The sequence below is a fragment of the Stegodyphus dumicola genome, chromosome X1 (genome assembly GCF_044657685.1).
Source record: "Stegodyphus dumicola isolate Sdum_Otavi_A_Nest chromosome X1, ASM4465768v1".
Taxonomy (NCBI): Eukaryota; Metazoa; Arthropoda; class Arachnida; order Araneae; family Eresidae; genus Stegodyphus; species Stegodyphus dumicola.
The window spans coordinates 159378741-159401650 of NC_140780.1; the positions used below are offsets into that span (position 1 = coordinate 159378741).

General features: G+C 30.2%; 1 long non-coding RNA gene across 1 annotated transcript; it reads left to right on the plus strand.

Moving 5' to 3' along the window:
- Positions 1-2775: 2775 nt before the first annotated feature.
- Positions 2776-5006, plus strand: LOC118191754 (uncharacterized). The gene is made up of 3 exons (XR_015038421.1): positions 2776-3361; positions 3398-3418; positions 4788-5006. It is a non-coding gene; the product is annotated as an uncharacterized LOC118191754 (long non-coding RNA).
- The last annotated feature ends 17904 nt before the right edge of the window (positions 5007-22910 follow it).

Sequence of the window (22910 nt, forward strand, 5' to 3'; positions counted from 1 at the left end):
AGACGATTTTATAAATTATTGCCAATTGCTTTTGAGTAAAAATAAATACCCCAAAAGATATATTTATTGCTTACTTCAGATGATTTTTGTTGCATAGTACGTAGTGTGCCATCACTTATGTAAGCCATTTTTTTGCTCCATTCTAAACAATTGTATTTTTATTAAATTAATATTTTAATATTTTGAAAAAATGTATGTTATGTAATAATTGTTACTAAATTTAAGTATGAAACACACCCACAAAAAATTTTTACATGTTTTTTTAATTTATTTTATTACAGTTTCTTTTTGTAAAGCACAAGTGTCCAATCACTTTTTTGAGACACTGTAGCTTTTAATGGAAAAAGAAAGGCAATATTAACATGACTAATTGTTCAGAAATCTGTTATGGAAATGTTATCTACCTTGTGCCAAAAAATAAAGCATGTAACTTTCATTTATTTATGAAATTCAAAATTTTTTATTAGCTTAGTGTTTTCCCTAAAAATAATTTAATTTCTTATTTTTGAATTTAGTTTTATAAATTTGCTTTAGTATATAATCTTTAACTCAAAGATATTGTGCTATTAAAGAAGGAAATTTTATGCCATAGAAACACAGGTACTTTGTTCCAAATCTGTGTTAATTTTTTTTATATATATACTGAATTTTTATCCACTTGTAATTACTGAAATATATCCTTTCATGAATAATAAATAAGTCCTGAGTCCTTTCATGAATGCATTTATTTTTTGTTTGTTTGATTTTGTTGTTTTAAAAGATCTGCCATAGTTAAAGAAAGAAAATAAAGTAAGAACGCTTTACTTTCAGTTTTGAATAAATTTATTACTATTTACTGCAGCTTCAAGTTTCTCTAAATATAATTTTCGAAGTCAAAACTTGATAGTTATGTTGATTATTAGACTTGCATGAAAAAATTAGTATTTGATCTAAAATACCTTAAATTATTTGAATTATATTTTACTAAATCATGTATTTTGATATAACTAGATAGTTAAAAAAAATTTAAATTGTAAATGTGCAGAAATGCTTATATAAAACCAAGAAATTGTTTATATTTTTGTTGCTTTTTCCATTGTAAATTAATTATATATATATTACAGTCTGGGGAGTCAGCACCCTGCTGAATTGTAGTAAACCAGATGTCCAATCTACTAGACCATCAAAGATGCAGATTTGGATTTTCTATTTCATAGTTATTGAAATCATAATGGTATGTTTGTTTAAATTAGTACTGTTTATGAATGTGATAAAAATAAATTCTGATAAGTAAGAAATGATTTATTTTCTATTAATTATAAACTGTAAATAATGTAACCAATTTTCTTCATAGTATTTACTAAACATTTTTTTTGAAAAAAGGGAGGTAGTCTTATTTATACAATTCTTGCAGAGATACCAAGAAATAAAACATTTCAGAATTTTCACTCAGTATATCTTGATGTGTAAAATCATGTTGTTCAATGCCATATTACTTTTTTACAGGAAAGTAATTTTATTGATCTAACATCTGCATAAATCAAACTTTTTTAAGAATGATTACAGTTTCTAAGCTAACTTAAAATTTTCTGATTTAGAAAATATATGTTTAATGTAGCATTAGTTTTCCATGGAATAGAAAAGGTTTTCAAAATGTTCAGTTGTTAGAGGGAAATAATATAAATGAGATTGTCCTGATACAGTTTCAGCTGGAAATTAAACTGAATTTTCGGATAGTGAAGATTTCATTTAAGAATTCTAATAAAACTGATTAATGTAAATCCTCTGCATTTAAAAATTCTAATAAAACTGATTAATGTAAATCCTCTGCATTTAAGAATTCTAATAAAACTGATTAATGTAAATCCTATGATTCATGTAGGTATTCTTCTGTTATCAGGACCAGATTCAGAAATGTGTGTTTATATGCATGCATTTTTAAATGTAGGTGCTCGTGTGTGCATGTATATATTCTTTATGTATGTATGTGTATACTTATACACATATATGCGCATACATGCATATACACATGCTTATATATCTACAGTGGAACCCCGAGATACGAGTTTAATTCGTTCCAGCATTCAACTGGTATAGCGAATTTCTCGTATCTAGAAACAAGCTTCCCCATTGAAAATAATGGAAATTCAGTTAACCCATTCCACACCCCAAAAAATATCAACATTTTAATATCAAGTCAATTCTTCCTAATAAATAACACAGGTAAATAATATAACAATAGTTTAACTTTGTTACCAACATTTTAACTCCTTCTCATTAATCCACACCAACAACAGCTTCTCAACATCTAGGAGTACTTTTATGGTGCTTGAAAGAAACGATAATTCCTTTGGCTACATCAGGTTTCTTAATTTCTTCCTGCTTTTTCAGAATAGTATAGATTTTCGATGTTGAAAGGCCGCAAGTCTTCGCCAATTCCGTCACCATGCTTATGTTTATCTATGATTTCTTTCTTGATATCGACGGCCATGGCCTCCTTATTTTTCTTTGCAGCACTATCTGAGGCAGCAATCTTCTTGCGAGGCATCTTGAAATAATTATTTTCACGTTAAATGTCAAAACAATTAACTTACAAGTGCACAAACATGTATATAAAAGAACACTGAGTGATCTGTCGAGGGGATTCCTTAAGTTGAGCCGGATAGGGAAATGGCACCACCCGTACCAACAGCCTGGCTCATTGCTCGTTACTCGAATTAATGCTCGTATTTTGCTCATACTTTCCTCGTATCTTGAGGTTTCATTGTACATTTCTGATTCCCGTCCTAATAACAGAGGAGTACCTTTGCCAGTATTGCAACAGAGCTAGAATGAATTATTGTGTTAAATATGTGGAAAATGCATGCTTAAAGTACTGTTATTTTCTAAAAATATTCTGTATGTCTATTTTTTACAAGAAGAAAAAATAGCTAAAAGCTGTTAATTTACTCGTATTTATTAGTCCAAAGGGGCTTTGTCCCTAAAGAACTATTGTTTTTGTTTTGTATTGGTTGACTATAAATATCTGTTTCACTTTTCAAACTGTTCCTACCAAATGTTAGAGTCCCTAGTGTGGGATTAATACTCTCTATCTTATCTCTATCCCTTTATAACCTATGTTAGGGTTAACCTGTATAACCTACAAGGATTGCCAGTTTAGGTGAGATATCTAGGTAGTCATCATAATACGTACCTTATTTTTTATTATTTTTAAATTAAATTGAAAGTAATAAACTAGTTTTCAAGAATGGAGTTAAACTAGATTTGCATTCAACTCTGGTTTATTGTGTTAATGATGTTTTGCTGTAACAAATATGAATTTTTTGTTTAAGTATAATAATTTAAAATGTTTTTTTCTAGAGAATGAAGTACTGCCACTAAGGTAAAGCCTAAGGTAAAGGTGCTAACGGCCACTAAGGTAAAGGTGCTAACTTGCAAGGTAATTTTCTATTCTACATTAACTCAATCTTTATGTCCTGTTACAGATATATTGGCAGAAATAATGAAAACCTGACATTCAAAAAGAAAAATAATAACGTTGAATGTAGTATATTAGATGGTTAACTGCAGTTTGGCAGCTCATTAATAATCTTACACATATTGAGTACGAATAACTTTGACAATTACCGGTATTTTCAATAGTATAAAATTAGGCAAGAAAGCAGCTTTAGCTTAGCACCAATTTTAAATACAACTCTCTTACCAATATTGGTTTGCCGAAGGTAAAATATAATTGAATTTAATAAGTTGGAAATACTGTCTGCCTTAATTGAGTCATCCTGCTAATTAAGAATTTATTAAAGTTAATATGTTAAGTTTTTGTGTGTATAATTCATTTTAAGTATGTGCAAGCAAATGCATACATTAACAGTTACGTAGAATTATGTTTTGGGTATCAAATTCAGAAATTTTGGGGCTGTTTTTAGAAGATTTATTAATGATTTATACTATATTGGTAAAAAAATTCTGTGGCTTTTATATGAGAGTATATATTTTAAAATAGCTGCATGATATGGTAGAGGTAAAAAGCTTTATGTGGATCATAAATTTATATTCTGTGGGAATTTTTCATTTATTTAATAAAGAAAATATTCAAGCCACAATTAAAATTTTTTCACTGGATTATTTGCATACAAAGTTTGCAGCAAATATTTCCTGCAACAGAAGTGACAATTTTTATTTTGCCAAGACAGGAAATTTAGTTAGTGTAAGCAGTAACTCTATTTTGAGATGTTAAACAGAAAATCAAATTTTTGAATTTAAATTGATTTTTGAAGGAAGACTTCATTTAGTCTTGCTATCATTCTACGTGGCTCTTAACTTTTTTATGGTATTTATAATTTTATTGTTATTCAGCTTTCTGTTTGCTTAGAATGCACATGAATGTAGACTTGAAATATTTTATATTGCAAACTGAGATGCCATTTAAGAAAAAGTTATCTGTAAGAAAGTGAATATTTACTATATGTAGGAGTAAAATTGAAAAGGCTAATGCAATATAATTAATACAAAATTAAGTTTTTTCTCATGTAGTTAAATACAAATATAGCCATTAAAGACTTTCTCAACCTTGCAGTTCTAAACAAATCTAAGTATTTTTTACTTGAAATTATAGGCATTGTGTAAGGTATATAATTGAAGCTTACTGTGTGATAGTATGAAATTAAATTTTTAATTACTGAAATGTAAATTTTTAAATATGAAATACTCAGTGCATTTTATATGCATCTTTTAATACTTCAACTATATTTAAAACTGAAAACATCTGAAGTGTGAAATTATTACAAATTTTTCTTTTTCTTGTTTAGGAGCTGTTCTCAAAACATTGGGTGACAAAGAATTCACTTTTACAAAAATCGAGCAGGATATTAAAGACAGCGAACTATAGAACAAATATGGCGAAGCTGCATGAAGTCTATGTGGAATTTTATTATTGAAAAAAATATGCTCTTCAGATTTAATGTTAGTTTTTATTGTTTAGCAGTAATTGCAGTTTTCGAATACCTGTAAAATAAACCTAATTCTTAAATTAATTTCATGTGTATTTCTTTTGCAAGTATTACAGTTCATAATACTTCAAACAACTTGAAATTTTATACTTGTTAATTTATGTGGGATATGTTCATAATAATTTTATAATTTAAATAACTCATTGTCATCATATGAGCATAATCTAAAATGCACAACATTTGACAACAAATTAATAAAAAATTAGCCTACTTGCTTTCTTTTGTCCAGTTGCCTCTTTTTAAATCATTTAATACCATAAAGCTATTTGATGAAAAAAAATAATTGGTATGTGCACATCAACATGTACATTTATAATGTTAGTTATAGAAAAAGTCACATGAGATAAATATTTAAAAACTTAAATATTCCTAAACAAATTAACTTTTTAAAATTTTATCTGGTATATAAGATAAAATAAAGAACATATTTAGGTAATTTTGAATTTGCATAATTTTATGAACTTATTTATGAAATTAACAGTTACATTGTAAAAGGGAACTTTTAAAAAATACCTCAATAAAGCATTTCTTTTATAGAGGTGAACTTTTAGTACTGATCTAATATATTTATAAGATTTTAAACTGAAAAAGACAACAATAATAGATTACAATACATTGCAAAATTGACTGATAAATGTAAAATTTTTACATATCATAATTATGTGCGTAATTAAAACAGAAGTTACTCGATTAACTTGCATGCAAATTAATATTTTCTTTAACATGTTTGGGATAAACTGAATTTTAATAAATAAATATGTATAGATTTGTGTATTATCTGAAGATATGAATGAAATATTTGTGACATTAAACATTCATCTTCAAGGAAAATAACAAAGTCAACTTGGTAAACTATTGGAAAAGGTAAGTTTTCTACAATTTCCTGGTCCATATTTAACAATTTTAAAATTTAGCACACTCATTTAAATAATCTAAACGTATGATGTTTTCTTTTGTGCTACATTCGTTTACTGAATTTGTTAATTAACTATATTGTACTTTAGATAGAAATTAATGTAGATATTCCCTGTATTTTACGGTACAAAAACATATATTTGATAATAATTGACCTAAATCTTCCCTATGTTTTCTTTGCATATACGAATGAGTTTGGTAAAAACTTAGTCCGATGTCTTCTCCTCTTTACTGTGTATAAGTGCACATTTTTGGTAAAAAATTTGCATAAATCTCTAATTACCTATTTACTGCATTTTTCGTAAAATGTGCTTATTTTAATCTCTTATTTTTTATATAAATCTTTGCAAAAATGTTCTGCATATTATGATTAAAAGATAAAAATTAATATCAAATTTTTACATATCCATCTTTTAGGTATGTACAGCAATATGGAATATATATAACTGGAAAATTTAAATGCAAAAAAATTAATTTCTATTCAAAAATTACATAACACTAAAAGGCTGAAAATCACTTTTAATATTTCATTTCAAAGTGACTACAAAATATGCAATAAATTTTGTAAACCTGAGTTCTATGTTTTAAATCAATTAATGCTATCGTTCATTTACATGGCATAAGAAAATGTCCTTCAGAAAAGCAAATAATTTATTTAAAGTGTTATTTAGTAATGATGAATTTAGTAAACAACTGTTTGCTACAGTTGTTTACTAAATTTAAATTTATGAAATGAATTTAGTAAACAAAAATGCAAATGAATGATGGCATTAATTGATTTAAAACACAGAATTGATGTTTACTAAATTTATTGCATATTTTGTAGTCACTTTGAAATGAAATATTAAAAGTCATTTTCAGCCTTTAAGTGTTACATAATTTTTTAATAGAATTTTTTTTTTGCATTTACTAGTGCATTTAAATTTTCCAGTTATATATATTCCATATTGCTGTACATAACTAAAAGGCAGATATGTAAGAATTTGATATAAAAATTATTTTACCTTTTAATCATAGCATACAGAAAGTTTTTGCATAGATTTATATAAAAAATATGAGATTAAAATAAGTACATTTTATGAAAAATGCAGTGAAAAGGTAATTGGAGATTTATGAAAATTTTTTACCAAAAAATGTGCATTTATACACAGTAAAGTGGAGAATACATCGGATTAAATTTTTACCAGTCATTCGCATATGCAAAGAAAACAGGGAAGATTTAAGTCAATTACTATCAAATATATAAGTTTTTGTACCGTAAAATACGGGGAATATCTACCTTAATTTTTACCTAATATATACGTTTATATACAGTAAAAAATCGGGGAAATTTACGTAAATTTTTACTAAATATATACGCATACGTGAAGCAAAAATTTGAGATTTACGTATATGCGATAAATATACGTAAATTTTTACTAAAAATATACGTAAATCCCTGAAATTTACGTATATTATACGTAAAAGTTGCGAATGAACAGTAGTCTCTCGCGTAAATATACCTAAATTTTACGTAAAAGTTACGTATAGTATAACGTAAAAATATACGTAAATATTTAGTAATTGCCACTGGACACTTTTTATGATATTTTTACGTTCAACTTGAACGTTTTTTATACGAAAGGCCATTCGTAAATTGCACGTATTTTTCTCGTGCAATTTACGAATGCATGCTGCCTGGGTAAGTACTCGGTGATTAATTCTTCGGCCGTTAATAGGCTGGATCAGAAGAATATATCTTAATGTAGTGTAAGGATCTAACTAAAATTCAGTGACAAAAACCTCTCCTACCAAATGGAGCATTCAAAGATAACACAGCATACATAGAAATCAATAGCTCACATTGTAATTTTTACTATATACGTAAATTGTGGAACTGGAGTAAATAAAAAATAAATAAATAAATGTATTTTACTTTCAAGTAATCTTTACAGTAACATGCAAATGAATTTACCGATATTTGTATAAATAAGATTATTACACAAAAGGAAACATTTTAGTTTTTTATAACTAAATTTAGAAAACAGAAATTTGTATCTTCAAATCGAGAAATTTAGTCAATACTGAGTTATAGGAAACATAACCGTCAGGAAATACAGATCCAGTTTGTTTTGATGTCAAGAAAGCAATTTTGCATTTATTTTGTTAAACTGATTGCGCTTATCCTCAAATCCAAATGTAACAGATAAATGGCATTTGAAAGGTTCAAAATATAAAATATCGTGCGTATTGAATGCATAATAATTTACCACACTTTTATACCTTTGTTATAACGCGTGTTTAAGAAGCATAAAATGCAGTGTAGTAATACGCTGTTGCATTTTAATGTTCCAGTGAATTACTGGTGCAGACTTTTATTACTGTTAATGGTGCGCACTTTTTCTTGAAATTTTAAAGAAAAGTTGTTCCGAAAACAATTTAAATTGTGATAGAACAGTCATTGTGCGCGGTATTAAGTTCTTATATTTTGAACGTTTTTATGAAATATCACCGAACTTTTATTGTAAGGTATTTTCTCTCCATTACTGATTGTATACGGGTGAGAAAGTTCGGAGTTCGAATCCAGGCGAAGACAATGCGCATATTTAAAGTTTTTTGTGTTACATTACTTTTTCTCTGCTTCTTTCTGAATATTTGTTTTAATTTTCGTTTTGTAATCAGATAACTTTTAAAATAATTAATAACACTGGTGATAAAACAGAGCTACAGCCAAATGGATAGAACTATAGCTTGTTTGTCTGAAGCATTGTCGACCACCAGGCTACCGTTCCTTATAAAAAGAGGGAGAATTTAAATAATGTAATTTAGATCCCATTTTCTGTTTTGTTTTCTGAATGGTGTCCACTAAGTGTTTGCCAAAACGTTTGCAATATTCTCTTTTTGCAAGGTATTTACTTTAAAGTTCCATATAATTATGCTGAGTTGAATGAAATCAGTAACCCTCCACCTGTTAGCTGGACTACCATGTTTGAGATTTTCAAAGGAGTTCAATTATTTTGTCTGAAATACCAGATGTATCCCTGGAAAGTTACTTGATTGGATTCTAGATCGAAATATTACTAGACGTACGTATAGTTGTAATGGAAAACTTCTGTGAAGGTCCTTAGAATAAAACTCATCCATATTTGACAGTCGCTTCTTAGATTTACTTTTTTTTAGTTCTATTTTATTTATTTTCGCTTTCAGACAACGGGGCTTTGCATTCCTTTTTATCTTACCGTGCACTATTTTTTCCTTCAAAAGGAATATATCCTTTTCTTATCCAGTCGAAACAAAAGAATATAAAATTCTATCTATGCGCACCTTTTCTTTCACTAGGCTATTTTTTTCCACAGAGAAAAAGTTTCATCCCTCTAGTATCCAATTCACTAATCGGATCCTCTTTCAGTATTTTCCCTTAATCTGCCCTCATCTAACACAGTTTCGCAGCCAAACCGTAAATTTATTTTCCCGCAACTGCTACTTTCCTTGGGCTTTAAAATTTCAGCCCTGTTTGAGAAAGTTTAGAGGTCTCTAAAAGTAAATAAAATGTCTCCCAAAGACCTCTCACATTTTTATCTTTGGACGTTGACGCACGTGTGCTGTAAATGTAACTACCTCGCGATACCTTGATTTTCCATTTTCTTAGTAAAAGCTTTTGACTACTATTTACTTTCTCTAGGGAAAAGTAAAAAGAGAGATCAAAAGAAGTGGCGGTAAATCTGCGGAATTAAGGTTTCGCGTGGCGTTTCGAGAAAAAGCTTGCGCCCTTTCATCTCAAATATAAATAAAAACTGTTTTAGGCATGTCATAATACAAATTTTAGTGAGATTTACAATAGATTTTACCCATTCTCCTTTTTTACAGTTATAAGTTTTCCTCTATATAATTTAGTCTGTAACTGCTATCTGTAAAATGTATGCAAAATGTTATATATGGAAAACATATGGGAAAAAGCCTAATGCTTTAAAAAATTTGCTTACTACAATGCATAGAAGCTTTCAACTAAAGAAAACATTCTGAGCTAACAAGAGAAATAAACGAAGAAGATAATAGAAAATTTAGAAGTATGTGCAATTTGAATAAATAGAGACGTGATTGAAAAATAAAATAATAAATAAAACAATAAGTGTTTGTTTTGAAAAACAGAATTTATTTTTGAAAATAGTTTCTGGAAATAATATTCTGAAATTTTCATTTGAAGCGAGAACAAATAAATTATTATTCATGTAGCAAAGTTGTAACTCGAATGATCTTCTATAAAACGGAAAATATAATCTGTTTCTGTTGCATGAAATTTACATTATGCAAGCATTCCCGGAATGTTAGGAGTAATTTGGGGATGCTAAATATTACTTATTATTACTATTGTTTAAATATGAGTAGTAGTAACTTTTCTTTCATTGGACAGTGGCCACATCAATGGTTTTACCTCGCTTTGAGTATATTGCATTATGTTTGGACTTGCAATTATGTAATAAATAAAAAAATCTTTAATTTTCGCATAAAAAATTTGAAATGATTTTACCGAATCGTACTCTCTCCAGTTCTTTTGACAAACCACATAGAAACTAGGAAAAAATCAAACCCATGCTTAGAAAGAAAAATATTTCAACATCAGTACTGAAAATCCATATTCATAACCATTCTCGGTTTATGCTTTCATGGGTAGTATCTAAAACGAATAATCTAGTGTTGCTGAGAACAACTATAACAGATAATTTACTATTAATAGCAGCATTCTTAAGCGATTATTTCATTTCTGTTGCTGAAAAGTGGAAAAAAAAGTTGTCTAAAATTTCTATAAAAGCTGAAATTTAAAAATCAAAACGCCATACAATTACGTATCTCGAATAAAATAGTGACACGAAACAAACCTGAAAATTTCAATGTTTGGCGAGAAATATTAAAACGAAAAATGCGTTTCCAATATAAAATTGCCAAAACATTATATTTATGATGAAAAATACAATTTTTTAAGATCTAGCTTTTAAATTCCAATGCTGCTGCATTTTAATATGTTCTTCCGAATTTTAAACGAGCTATTCTTAATTTGTCAGGCATTTTTTAAATTGCTTTATATTAGGGGTATAGGGCACAAACACATAACTCCTAAACCAGAGCTTAGTTTTGCAGAAAGCGAATTTTCCATTGCATTTTAGGATATTGTACTCGATAATGTCCTCATATTCTGCAATGAAAATGTCGAAAGTTTCCTTCAAGGAAAAATATCTCAACGAATGGCCGTCTAGACGCATCCATTTCGCCTCCAAACGAGTTCAGAGGCCATTTTGAGGCGATCCTAATCAAGTTACTGGAAGGATTTTGGGGTCTTTTTAGGCATTGTGGGAGATAAACAGAATCATCACAGAGTTCTCGGGATCATTATAGAAGTTTTACGAGCTCCACAGTCCTCCACAGTCTCATGTTATTTTAATAGATTATAATTTAAAACATATTAGTGGTGCAGTTTAAAATTCTTTGTATATGGCAATGAAACTTCGAAAATATCAAGAAATTAAGAAAACTTCTAAAACTAATGTAATTAAACTAATCTAAAGATTTAATAAAATTCAGAAGTTTTCACATGGGAGTGAACCATAACTATTCAGCCACATAGAACTGGTTTAAGGACTATCATGAAAACTAATATTACTGCAAGTGGGATGAATCCTGAATTTTCTTGAGTACGAATCCTGAAAAATTTCTGAATATCTTTCGAATTTTGAATATCTCGAGTCCTTCATGTAATAATAATAAACAAACAAGCGAAAAAAGAAAAAATAATATTAAAGATTTTAAAGCAAATTTTTGAATCTACGTTTAATGAAAAATATTCTTTTGTTTTAGAAATTTGTCCAGATTGTATCCATTGGACGTTTTCAGAACTCGCCGGATGTCGCATAGTTCTTAAATGAATATACGAATTTAGTGCCAGTTAATAATTACTTTTCAATCAATTAATTTAAACCATTATTACATCCACGAGAAAGGGGCTAAGAACACACGCAAACAACGAAGGTTTTTGTTAAAGTCGAATCCGCAACCTGTAGTTTGATCTAGCAGTTAGCTTCCGCTAAATACTATGTATTAATAATAAATTCATGTAAACTGAATAAATTCAAGATGCATAAATAAACTAAAATAGACATTATGTTTATAAACTTCCTAATGCGGATTTTATTTTTGCAACTGTTTTGTCATAGATATATACTTCGAAGTAGGAAAAGGTTTTAAATGAAGCAAATAGTCATGTTTTGGTAATTTTAAATTAAAAAAAAATCGATTTTATAAGATTTATGAAACCAAACTTTTTATTCATTCCTCTGTTCCCTGTAGTTATGCTTAGTAAAAGTATATACTCCTCCAAAATTGGGAGCACAGCAAGTTGAATTCCCGTGTAACAAAATTAACTTAAATATATTTCAAAAATCTGAAATTTTGGCTATTTTTTGGACGTTTTTTGAAAAGGCAATTAAAAATGAATTGGATTATTAACGTCAATTAAAAATGAATTGGAATTTAATATTGATTTTTCTTTTTTAATCGAATTTAATGATATTTTTTAGTGGTTTACTCGCATGCAATATTCTTTAATTTATAATTTTATTACATATAATCTGACGCAAAAATTTTGAGCAAGTAATTTATAAGTTTTCAAATGCTGACAATACAGCAATGTTCTCTTTCAGTTTTATTGCTTTAGAATCTCAATCTTATAATCGTACAAAAGAATTTATTGAACCGGAAATATCTGCTATTCGTAATTTGTGCAAATAATGTTGCGAGTTGGTAGTATTGAATTGCCGGTATTGAAACCTGGCAGCATTGAACAATACTGGTATGTGCCAGTATTGAAGTCTGGCATGTTTTCTAGAACACGAATTCCGTAAGTTTCTATGTATAAAAATCTCCTTTATGAAAATAATTTTATTGATTAATACTTTTCAAGACAGTCTGCATAACAATACTCGTCGCGTAATCTATAAACATCAGGAATGTTTTTCTAAATTGATATTTCCTTTTCAGCTCCGCAACAATGCAAGCATTTTTCTCTTCAATCTGTATACGACCCCTAAACATGATCTTTATATAAGTCAAAGATCATGTCAAAGATATATAAATAAATATCTCGGTAAATGATAATCATATGAGAGATAAATGTTTTGTGTTTTATTTCATGAAATGAATACAAATTTTTTGCTATATATAACTCTATGGACCAGTGGACGCGCATAAAGAGTTAAATTTCGCAATTCTTAGAAAAGTGATTATAAATATTTAAAAACGCAACAGCATGATTATGTTTTCCTTATTTAAGGCATTTTGTATTTGGAATTATATATTTAAGACCAATTGTTAGAAAATAAATCCCGCATTAGAACTTTTATGGACACGATGTATTTTTTCTCTTATTCAGGCTTACAATGTCTGAAGGAAAAAAATACAAGAAATAAAATTATGATTAGAATACAACAAAAGAATACAAGAAACAAAATCGTAGCATATCTTACCTCTAAGTCAGCTTACAATTAAGTACTTATAAATATAAAATAATTATAATTATAACTAAATGCACTTTCAATTTTATATATCGTGATTTCTTAACATTCAAACAATTCTACGATTGTGAAGGTTTTTAAACTTTATTTCTATTTTCTGGTTCTTTTCTGCGAAACATATTCTCGGTAATGAGCTTCATTCGGTTTTCGCAACATACTACGATTGCAAAGCAGCGTAATTCGAGATTCTTTCCGTTCGACTGCAACATTTATCGATTTTAAGTGCACACTAGTTTTCCGAATTTGGAAGTATAGTGAAGCTTATAGCGATTTATTCCACTATTTCGATAAAAGAAAAATCGATAGAATAAAGAAAATGATGCAGTCTTTATTTCGCCAGAACTCCACTGCTTGTTGAATCAGAATAAATTTATTCAAATTTATATCAAATTTCCGTTCATTACAGATCCTTCGAAAATTATTAATAAGAATAAATCTGTGGCTTAAAAACTGTTCTTTACTTCCTGAAAGATCAGGATTTTATTATCGCTTTGTTCTCACTGTTGATGTGTATAGGTTGTAGGCGAATGCTTAAGAAATAGCATTATTTCTTAAAATATAAACTATCTAGCACATGCCTTTTAAAATTTATTGTAGCCAAGACGTTATTTATACTTTAATTCTTTTGTTTGACTTCTGTTTCTTTCACAGCTGTCACCAGAATGCAAATTGAGTTTAAGTAATCAGTGCAGTTATAAAGCATTTCTCCCGCCTTCCTAGCGTGCCTTCGTGGTGTAGTGGTTCTGCACGTTGGGCCGGTATTCCAGAGGTCCGTGGTTCGATTCCCGGCGAAGGCGATTGCTCATTTTTTATCTCTCTTGCCTCCAAAATACTTAATGTCTCTACACAGTTGCTATTTTGTTAGTTTGAGGCAATCATCCATTATAATTGTTTAACTTGAGACTAATAATCAGCCATTTAACCGACTTGTGGATGAGTAAAATTTGTATTTGTTAGCATATGAGTTTAGAATCTCCATTTGCTGAAGCCGAAATATGTATAGAGGAAAATTAGGTTCATCTCAAATACTAGATATTTGGAAGTTCTACAAGTAGTTGTGGCCAATATTTGTTATATGTTCTGTTGTACTACAAGACGTAATTTTCAAGAACCTTTTACTTAAATTTTACCTTATGTCTGTGTTACTGAACTTTAGGGAAGGTTAAACAAGCGCAGTTAGATAGTTAATTAGATTTATTCTTAAAAAAATATGTCACCTGTAATTTTATGACAGGTGTCTTCCTTAATTAATCATGAAAATTCTCAGATATATGCAATATATCTGAGATGATTATTATTTTAATAATCACTAATGGAATGTGATACCCCATAAAGCAGTCTCGTGTAACGTATTGAAACGTTCGTATAACACTGAGAATATATTGCTGTAGTTCTTGTAAAGTGCTATAAGTAATAATAAGTTGAATTCGTATAAAGCGGAATGTTGGGAATCTCTGCTTTCTTGGTGGGAGTGATTATTCCCTCTTCCTTTTCATCAAAAAATTTTAGGTTATATTTTCATGAAGTTTTATTAACTTAATGGATAAGTTAGAAAAGACACCGAAATGAACTGTTGTATATTTAAATTATACACTATTAAAATTATTATCAGCATACCTATAAAACATGAAAAGAGAAATTATAAAACTATGCGAAATATTCGTTTTCAGTTTGGAGTTAAATTGCTCATGCAAATACATTTAGATGGCTCCATAAGTATGTTGATTTTAAAACAAGTTACAAGGTTCTGTATGTAATTGATTAAATAGATTCAAATCTGGTTTGAGTTTAGTGAGTTGAGTCCTTCATGACGGCGTACATCCTTTTAAAGCAGGCAGCAATCGCATACTTTACCGTAACTCAAGTAATCCAATCTGTGCACACACGATAATTGACAAAGAAAACGTAAATGATGAATCAGAAAGTAAATTTCATGATTATTATTATTTCTTAACTATTATGTTTGCACTATTTTAGTCAATCTTCAATCTTTCCCATAATTATGAAAAAAAAAAGTATAAGAAAGGGGGGGAATACGTTTTTTTGAAAGGTAAGAGCAGCTAGTAGCTAAGACACGACAGTTTAACGAGAATTCTGTTAATCTATAAATGTGGAAATTTATGAATGTTAAAGATTTCTGGCATCATTACCAATGATATTATTTTGTAAATGTAAAGTACTCAGCAGTTTATTTAGTATACTGTTTTAATAAGAATAATTTGGCTTGCAGAATATTCCTGTAGTCAAAAGTCACTTAGTGTTAAAATCAAAAGAATATCAGGCTACGTATATAGAAATATAGTGAGATGTCCCGTATTAATATCAGGCCATATTCCTATTACATTTAAAATCAACGAGCCCCGTTTTTTTCTCGGATGTCAAATTTCGTTATATCTAATCCTGTGATGTTCTACTCTTGTGATCGTTATATTAGAGCTCAAATATTAATTTTGACCGCATCATATCAGATGTGTTAAATGAACCAGGGGCTGCTGTTTTGATTTGAAATAACTCACGAATTGAAATTAATCAAGCTTTTTCAGAAATTTCTCCTGAATCCCTGTAGTGTGCATAAATGTTTTAAGTTCAGAGAAGCACTTTTCAGAGAAGCTGTTTGGTTTATTTGATTATGACAAAGCACTCGAGGGCTATATGCCTAAGGAAAGTGATGCTTTCCTGGAGGATTTCGTAAGAAAAACTAGCTCGTATCCACGTCACACAGGGAGAAAACCTCAAAACGTCTATACAGCCAGCCAACTCGATTGCAATGGAATGCATGCCGAACTACCAGTGTTCAAGGACTTTACCGCACGGACTCTGGTGTTCAAGAAGCACTTGGGATTTATCGTTAATTACATTTTTTCAAGCAAATTTCCGGCTTGCAAAAAATAAGTAATGCATATAAATCGTATAACATTATGGGGAATCCATTCAAGATTTTTCATCGGAAATGGACAGAAACTCAGACGAACATCTTTTATTGCAGTCTGATAATATTTCGGATTTATTTGTTTTGATAAAGTTTATCACTTTGAATAATAGTGGGAAAGTTTATCACTTTGAATAATAATTATAGTCAAAGGTTTCAAAAGATTATTTGATGCATTTAAGATGAGAATTTGGAATCTTGGATTTATTGATGTTGCGTTTTATTTTGATGTTTTTCTTATCAGTGTCACTAATAATGAAAATATTTCTGAAAAAAAAAATGAAAAGTATTTCTAAAAGTTTGTGCTGAGTAATTTTTTTTATTCTTCTACTCTTCTATATATTTTTATTAATTCTAACTGTATTATTAAAAGCGTTTCTTACTAGATTTCTTCTTTTAAAGACGACTTCACTATGCTCTTTACATATACTACACACAAATATGACCGTTTTCAAGGCGTTCCTAATTATTTTACTCTTAACTATTATCATCATTTTCCATCTTGTCGCCATGCTATTCTTCTTTCTCTAGACAGATCATGATGGCATAATGGTAACCACTTCACATGGAAGTAATTCAAATCGTACTTGTTTCTCTCTCTCATTACATCGGTGTAAACTAAACGCCATGCTTTTGTTCAAAATTAAGTCTCAAAATTTAGTTTTTAGTCAAAAGTCTGTTTTTTTATGCATTTATGATTTTCGGTTGACTGATATTTTTACTTAGTCAGTTTAATAGATTTGGAGTATTCATAAATCCGAATTTTATGTGAAATAGATTGATATCTAAAAATTCATTTAATACCCGAAGAATGTACAATAAATCCCGTCTGTATATTGATTGAAATTCCAGTCATGACAATTTAAATTTTTTTTTGTTAATCATGTAAGTTTTCTAGTCTACGCATTGACACCGAATGCGTATGATTAGTTAGCATCCCTGGTTACAATATATACATTTGTGCACTAAATTTCATTTATATTATTTTTAATCATTTCCTTGCTAGTTTCTTAAACATACTAGTTATTGTGACATTATTACACTACTTGCGATGCACTTTGTATTGATTTAAGCAACTACGTACATCTGGATATTAAGGAAGCGAAAGAGTCTTGATCCTACAAAATTATCCAGGTTGATTAATCTACTGTATTGCCTACCCGCGCACAACTGTTCGGCTAGAATGGTTCTCCGGTTTCTCCCAGAATGATTAGCGAAGTATTAGAGAACTGCACAGCGAATTAACCAACCCTTCTTTCATTCTTGCTCATTACGGTACTCTTACAATTTAACATGAATAAGGAACCTTGAAAGATTTATTTCCCATTTCAGATCACATGCGGTAACACAACAACATGGACCTAAATAATGACACGTATTGACTATTACTATTGGAATTGCAAACTGCTTAAACAGCTAGAATTCTGTGTTGCCGTTACCTTGTCAACCTGTCATTCCATTCTTTATTTTTTAAATGTAATAGTACTACTAAGACGTCGCCATACAGTTAACTCACATCGAGCGAAATGAAGTTATTTCTCAAGGAGGCTAGAGACGACTTTCTAAGGACTCCCCCGTATTCACGTTATACATCGAAAGAACCTCGAAAAGGAGCCATATACTATTCACCTGGGATTTAAACCTGGTTGAATTACCAGTAAACAGTGGGATTAACCACTTGGCCAAGCTCAGTTTTACAATATTAACATATAAGTTCTAGTTATTCGGATTTAATTCCTTTAAAGGTTTATGTATCTTTTAATTAGCGTACATCTTACATATATCTTCATCTAACTACATAACTGGCGATTTTGAATAAAGTAGAACAACGCTTTCTCTACTTTTGTCAGCCACAAAACAAATTTCCACAATTTCGTAACGTGACTTTTGTACTAGCGTAATTAACGTTGCACTTATGAAATGACTTACACACTGCTGCTAATCAATCGTATTAATAGTATTTCGTTTGCTTAATAAATCATGCCTCAGCAGAACAGGTAGATATTCGTATAAGCAACTCACTATTATAGATAATCAATGGAGGTTAACTGCCTGTTTACTAAGCAATTAATCTCCTTTGATTATCTAGTAAGATAAATTTAAATCAGAGTATATCACAACTTCTACACTTACACATTTTCTGTACTAGAAATATTGAATACGAATGCTTCTAAATTCTAAATTTTTACGTGATGGAAGGGAATGTTACATAATGGAATTTACGAATTTTTACGTAATATCATGCAGGAGCATATCTGAGCTTTATATAGCTCACAAGCTATTTAGAAAAATTGCTCGATTAAATGTCTGTTGAATATATAAACAGACCATATGATATCTTGCTAAAATTCATATAGAAAATACATACATAAAGTTGTGCAGTCTTTTTAAAAAGCCCTATATGTCATTTCCATTCAAACACTCCATGTTTTTATAATTTCAATTTTAATGACTTCTTAAAGCGATATATTGTTTTAGAAGTAGCTTACATGCGTACCTTGAACTTTTCTTTTAAGGGGAAACAAACAAAATTGCCCTCCCAGACGGTATAGTGGTTAAGGGAGCCTACTGCAGTACCAAAGGGCCGGGTTCGAATTACGAGAAGGCATGGATGTTTGTAAATGTATAGTGTCTTTGCGGCATGGGGGCACTCTAAATATATGGCAAGCTGGAATAGGGGAAAGGGGTTGGAGACCATCGGACACCCCTCCCCCGGCGTGCTGTCCCTAATTGGGATGGAAGAAGATGACCAACTCCTGAGGCTCTGGCATGAAATACATGGACAACAACAAGAAACAGAGTTGAAAAGTCTCACGAAGTAGTTTATGCTCGTATTATGTAGAACTTTGAAGATATTTTAATTCTAAAAAATTTGATGTCAGTGTAGTAAATCAAATATCGTATAGGTAATCACAACATTTCTGTTTTCCTCTTAAAGGAAAGAAATAATGTAAATAATCTTTATATTGAGTGAATGAAATAGAACTTTAAATCATAATACTCTTACGATATGTAAAAAAATGCTTGCGAATAAAAATAATTTAAGAATATATACGCCTTAATCTTTGGCATTTTGCATAAAAATACGAATTTATGATAATGCTCTCTTGTATTACTCTGCTAACTATATCTTGGAAATGCACTTTATTAATATAGTCTTTGGTTCACAAATCTCACTATAGCAGATGATTGATTTTAGATTTTTGAAATTGTTCGCATCAGTCTCTGAAAACAAAGAATACACATTTCTTTGTTCAATGGCTAATTGACTGAGAGTTATATCTAGAAAAATGATAAGTTAGAGGAATTGGTCACTTTAAGAATGAAGGTTATTAGAGTACGAACGCCAGCACTTTTTTTAACTTTATTATGTGCACTTAACTAATGTAGATCCATTAGCAAGCATCTTCTGGATGATTCCATTAGCTGCATTTCTTAAAAAAAAAGAAAAGAAAAGAAACCGAGATTTATCATTGTTCTCTGACGCATATATTTGCTCATTTGCTGCGGAACTTCCGCTCTCTAAACTTTGAATTTTTAATTAGATGCCGTGTCGAGCGGGGAACAAAAAGCATTCACGTCAAGGAACCGAGATGTTCATTAAGTCGCGATTCCAGTTTTAATCAAATATCACGAGGCAGGCTGCACCCGCTTCATTAAGTCAGTAGTGCTCGTTCGCAGTCAACTTGTGTGCCAAGTTGATGCTCGGGAGGAAATATTGATTTGCAAAGCATTGTGCACCAAACTGTTGCATGTTTCGTTATAAAGAGACATTCATATTAGCTGCCGTGTTCGGAATGCGTGTCCGCATCGTAGGAGAGCGAGCTGGCGTCGAAAGAAAGACAAACTTGGTTCATTTGAAAATTATTCATCCTATCGCAATGACTAAAAATTTATTCTTGCCGCATTTTCAGGTTTGATGTGCCAGTAATAGATTAGTCACGAATGTTGAGGAGAAGAAAAGAATTAATTGAAACAAATCAAATTTTTAAAACGTACAACAGTGCCTTACGCCTCACCTTTCATTTCCATTGCAAGATAATTTACAATAAAATTCACTGTCCACTTTATTTAGGTTCCCTCAAATACTTATATATATATATAAGCCAACCAAAAGCGTTAAGTTCACTGAAGCAGTTCGAAGTTTAAAATGTTGGGCTCTGAACTTTCCACAGAATTTAGTGGCAGCAAAAATGCAATGTTACATTTTTGACTTAAGACAGTAAAGTACTAGAGTATATATAGTAAAAATTAAGGAAAATCTAAGAAACTCGTGCCTTTGACAATTTTGTGATTATAACTTTTACTGGAGATTAGAGAATCCTGTTCGCGTTCAAAATAAAATCATTAAAATGAATTTCAGCTTAACTGAAATATGCGATGAAATTACTGGGATCCTCATGAACCTGTAGATGCGCAACTTAGGAAGGACCATGTATAACACAGTATAGCTCTGTTGCAAAGGGCTCTGCTTGGTTATGGTACTCAGCCCGTTATATATAAATAGAAATTAAAAGAGTTGACAACTGCTTTAATAGAAGTTACAGCACTTATTTGCTTATGTTAGCGTGTTCGAATATTATTCGCAGCAACATATCGAATTGTACAAAATTATTTCTTAATACATGCAATACAAATACAATTTTTAATAAAAAAATAACATGGACACCGATAATTTTATTCGTCGAAATCATATCGATCACATATGATCTAGTCATACGATAAATTTTTAAATTTTCATAATGGAATCATGTTTACTTAAGTTTGAAGAGAAAATTTCGAACTGCTGAATGATTGTTGAATATTTGAGAATATCATAAGATAGCAACTATCTAGATGTATGAGAATAAAAATAAAGTAAAAAAATAAAATTAGTACAAATATGGTTAAATTAAGTTATTTAATAGGTCGAATAGTCATGTACTGTGTATCTTAACATGTATAGCAGTTAAGAACTTTTAATAAGAAAATTGATTTTATTCATATCAAGTGAAGAAAACTGGGAAAATCCAGTTAGTTATAGTAATTTCCTGAATCCAACTCGGGACTAACTACCAATGTTCAAAGATCATATCTACTTCTCCGTTGGCGAACAGCCAAAGTAGATCGTATTAAGTGAAAAATGTTTATATGTTTTTTACATACATAATAGTAATATAATTAAATTGACGAGCTTTATATGTAACATTAGTTACAGTGACTTCATCTATATAGCTTCACCTGTAAACTTCATCTATATAGCTTCACCAAACTAAGAAAATCTCTTTGTGATAGTTTTTGTCGTAACACATTCACATAGGTTAGCAGAAATCGTAAAGAAATCTATATACAAATAGATTCACCTGAACTAAAATAAACAAAAAGTAAGAAAATGGTTTTGAGAGAGCTTTTGTGCATTGCACATTCATACTGATCAGTAGAAATCGTAAACAAAAACAATCTTTCAACTTTTACTGCGATCGCAAGCCAATAAACTTCAAAAACATTTTTAATACGGAGTTTGCCCCGAACATCTTTAACCATGCTTACCTTTCTATATGCCAAGGAAAAGTATAGAATTTAATTAATTTGTAAGTAGAATTGAATTACATTGCAATCCAAAAATTCAGTGCATCGAAGTAGTTTCTTTTTCCAAATATGCATAATTTTTTCAAAAATCTAAACAACATCCAGCGGTTTTGCACTGGGTTTATTACTAATTATCCTAGCTGGAAGCTTTGAAGTTAAAAAGAGTTACCGTAGAGATTTCGGAATTCTCGTCGAAAATGTTATTAAAATATTTAGTTAACAGAGTGTTTTAAATGAATTTTTATAGAAATTTAAAACTTTAACTAAACACTTTGCATGGAAATCGTTTTAAGTGCATGTATGCATGCATTATAATAAATAATCTTTCATCTCGACTTGGACATGGACCTAAAATTTCTCAATCAAATGATAAATAAAGTCTTATAAATACGTGTCGAATATCGGTATCGAAGATATTTCATTTTTGTATCCAAAATAATGAATTCCTGATTTAGATTATTAGAATTATGGCAAAACACGTGGAAGCCGGCCGCTCGGATGGTTTAGTAGTTAGAGCAGCCTGCTGCGGTATCATAGGGTTAGGGTTCGAGCCTCAGAGAAAGTATGGATTTTTGCAAATGTATGGTATTTTTGAGGCATGCTGGCAATCTAAATATATGGCTAGCCAAAAATTCTCTCGTCTTGTTTGGTGGTAGCGAAGAAGGGTGGGGGACTCTCGAACCATTCCTCGAGGTGCTTTCCCTCAAAATTGGCGTGGAAGTAGAAGTCCAACCTCCTTGAGGCTCTGGAAACAATTCTCCATGAAATACTTGGACAAGACAACAACAAAAACAACATGAGGGCTGTTTGCTCACAGGGAGAAGTTATTTTGTGGAGGGTAAATCAGTGCTGGGCGATAAAGTCGCTGACCACTGATAATTCTACCTGGGGGTTCGAATGGGAGTTTACGTGGTTTACGTCATGTGTAATGTTGATATGAGCCAGTTTACCTTAGAAAGTCCTCCACGT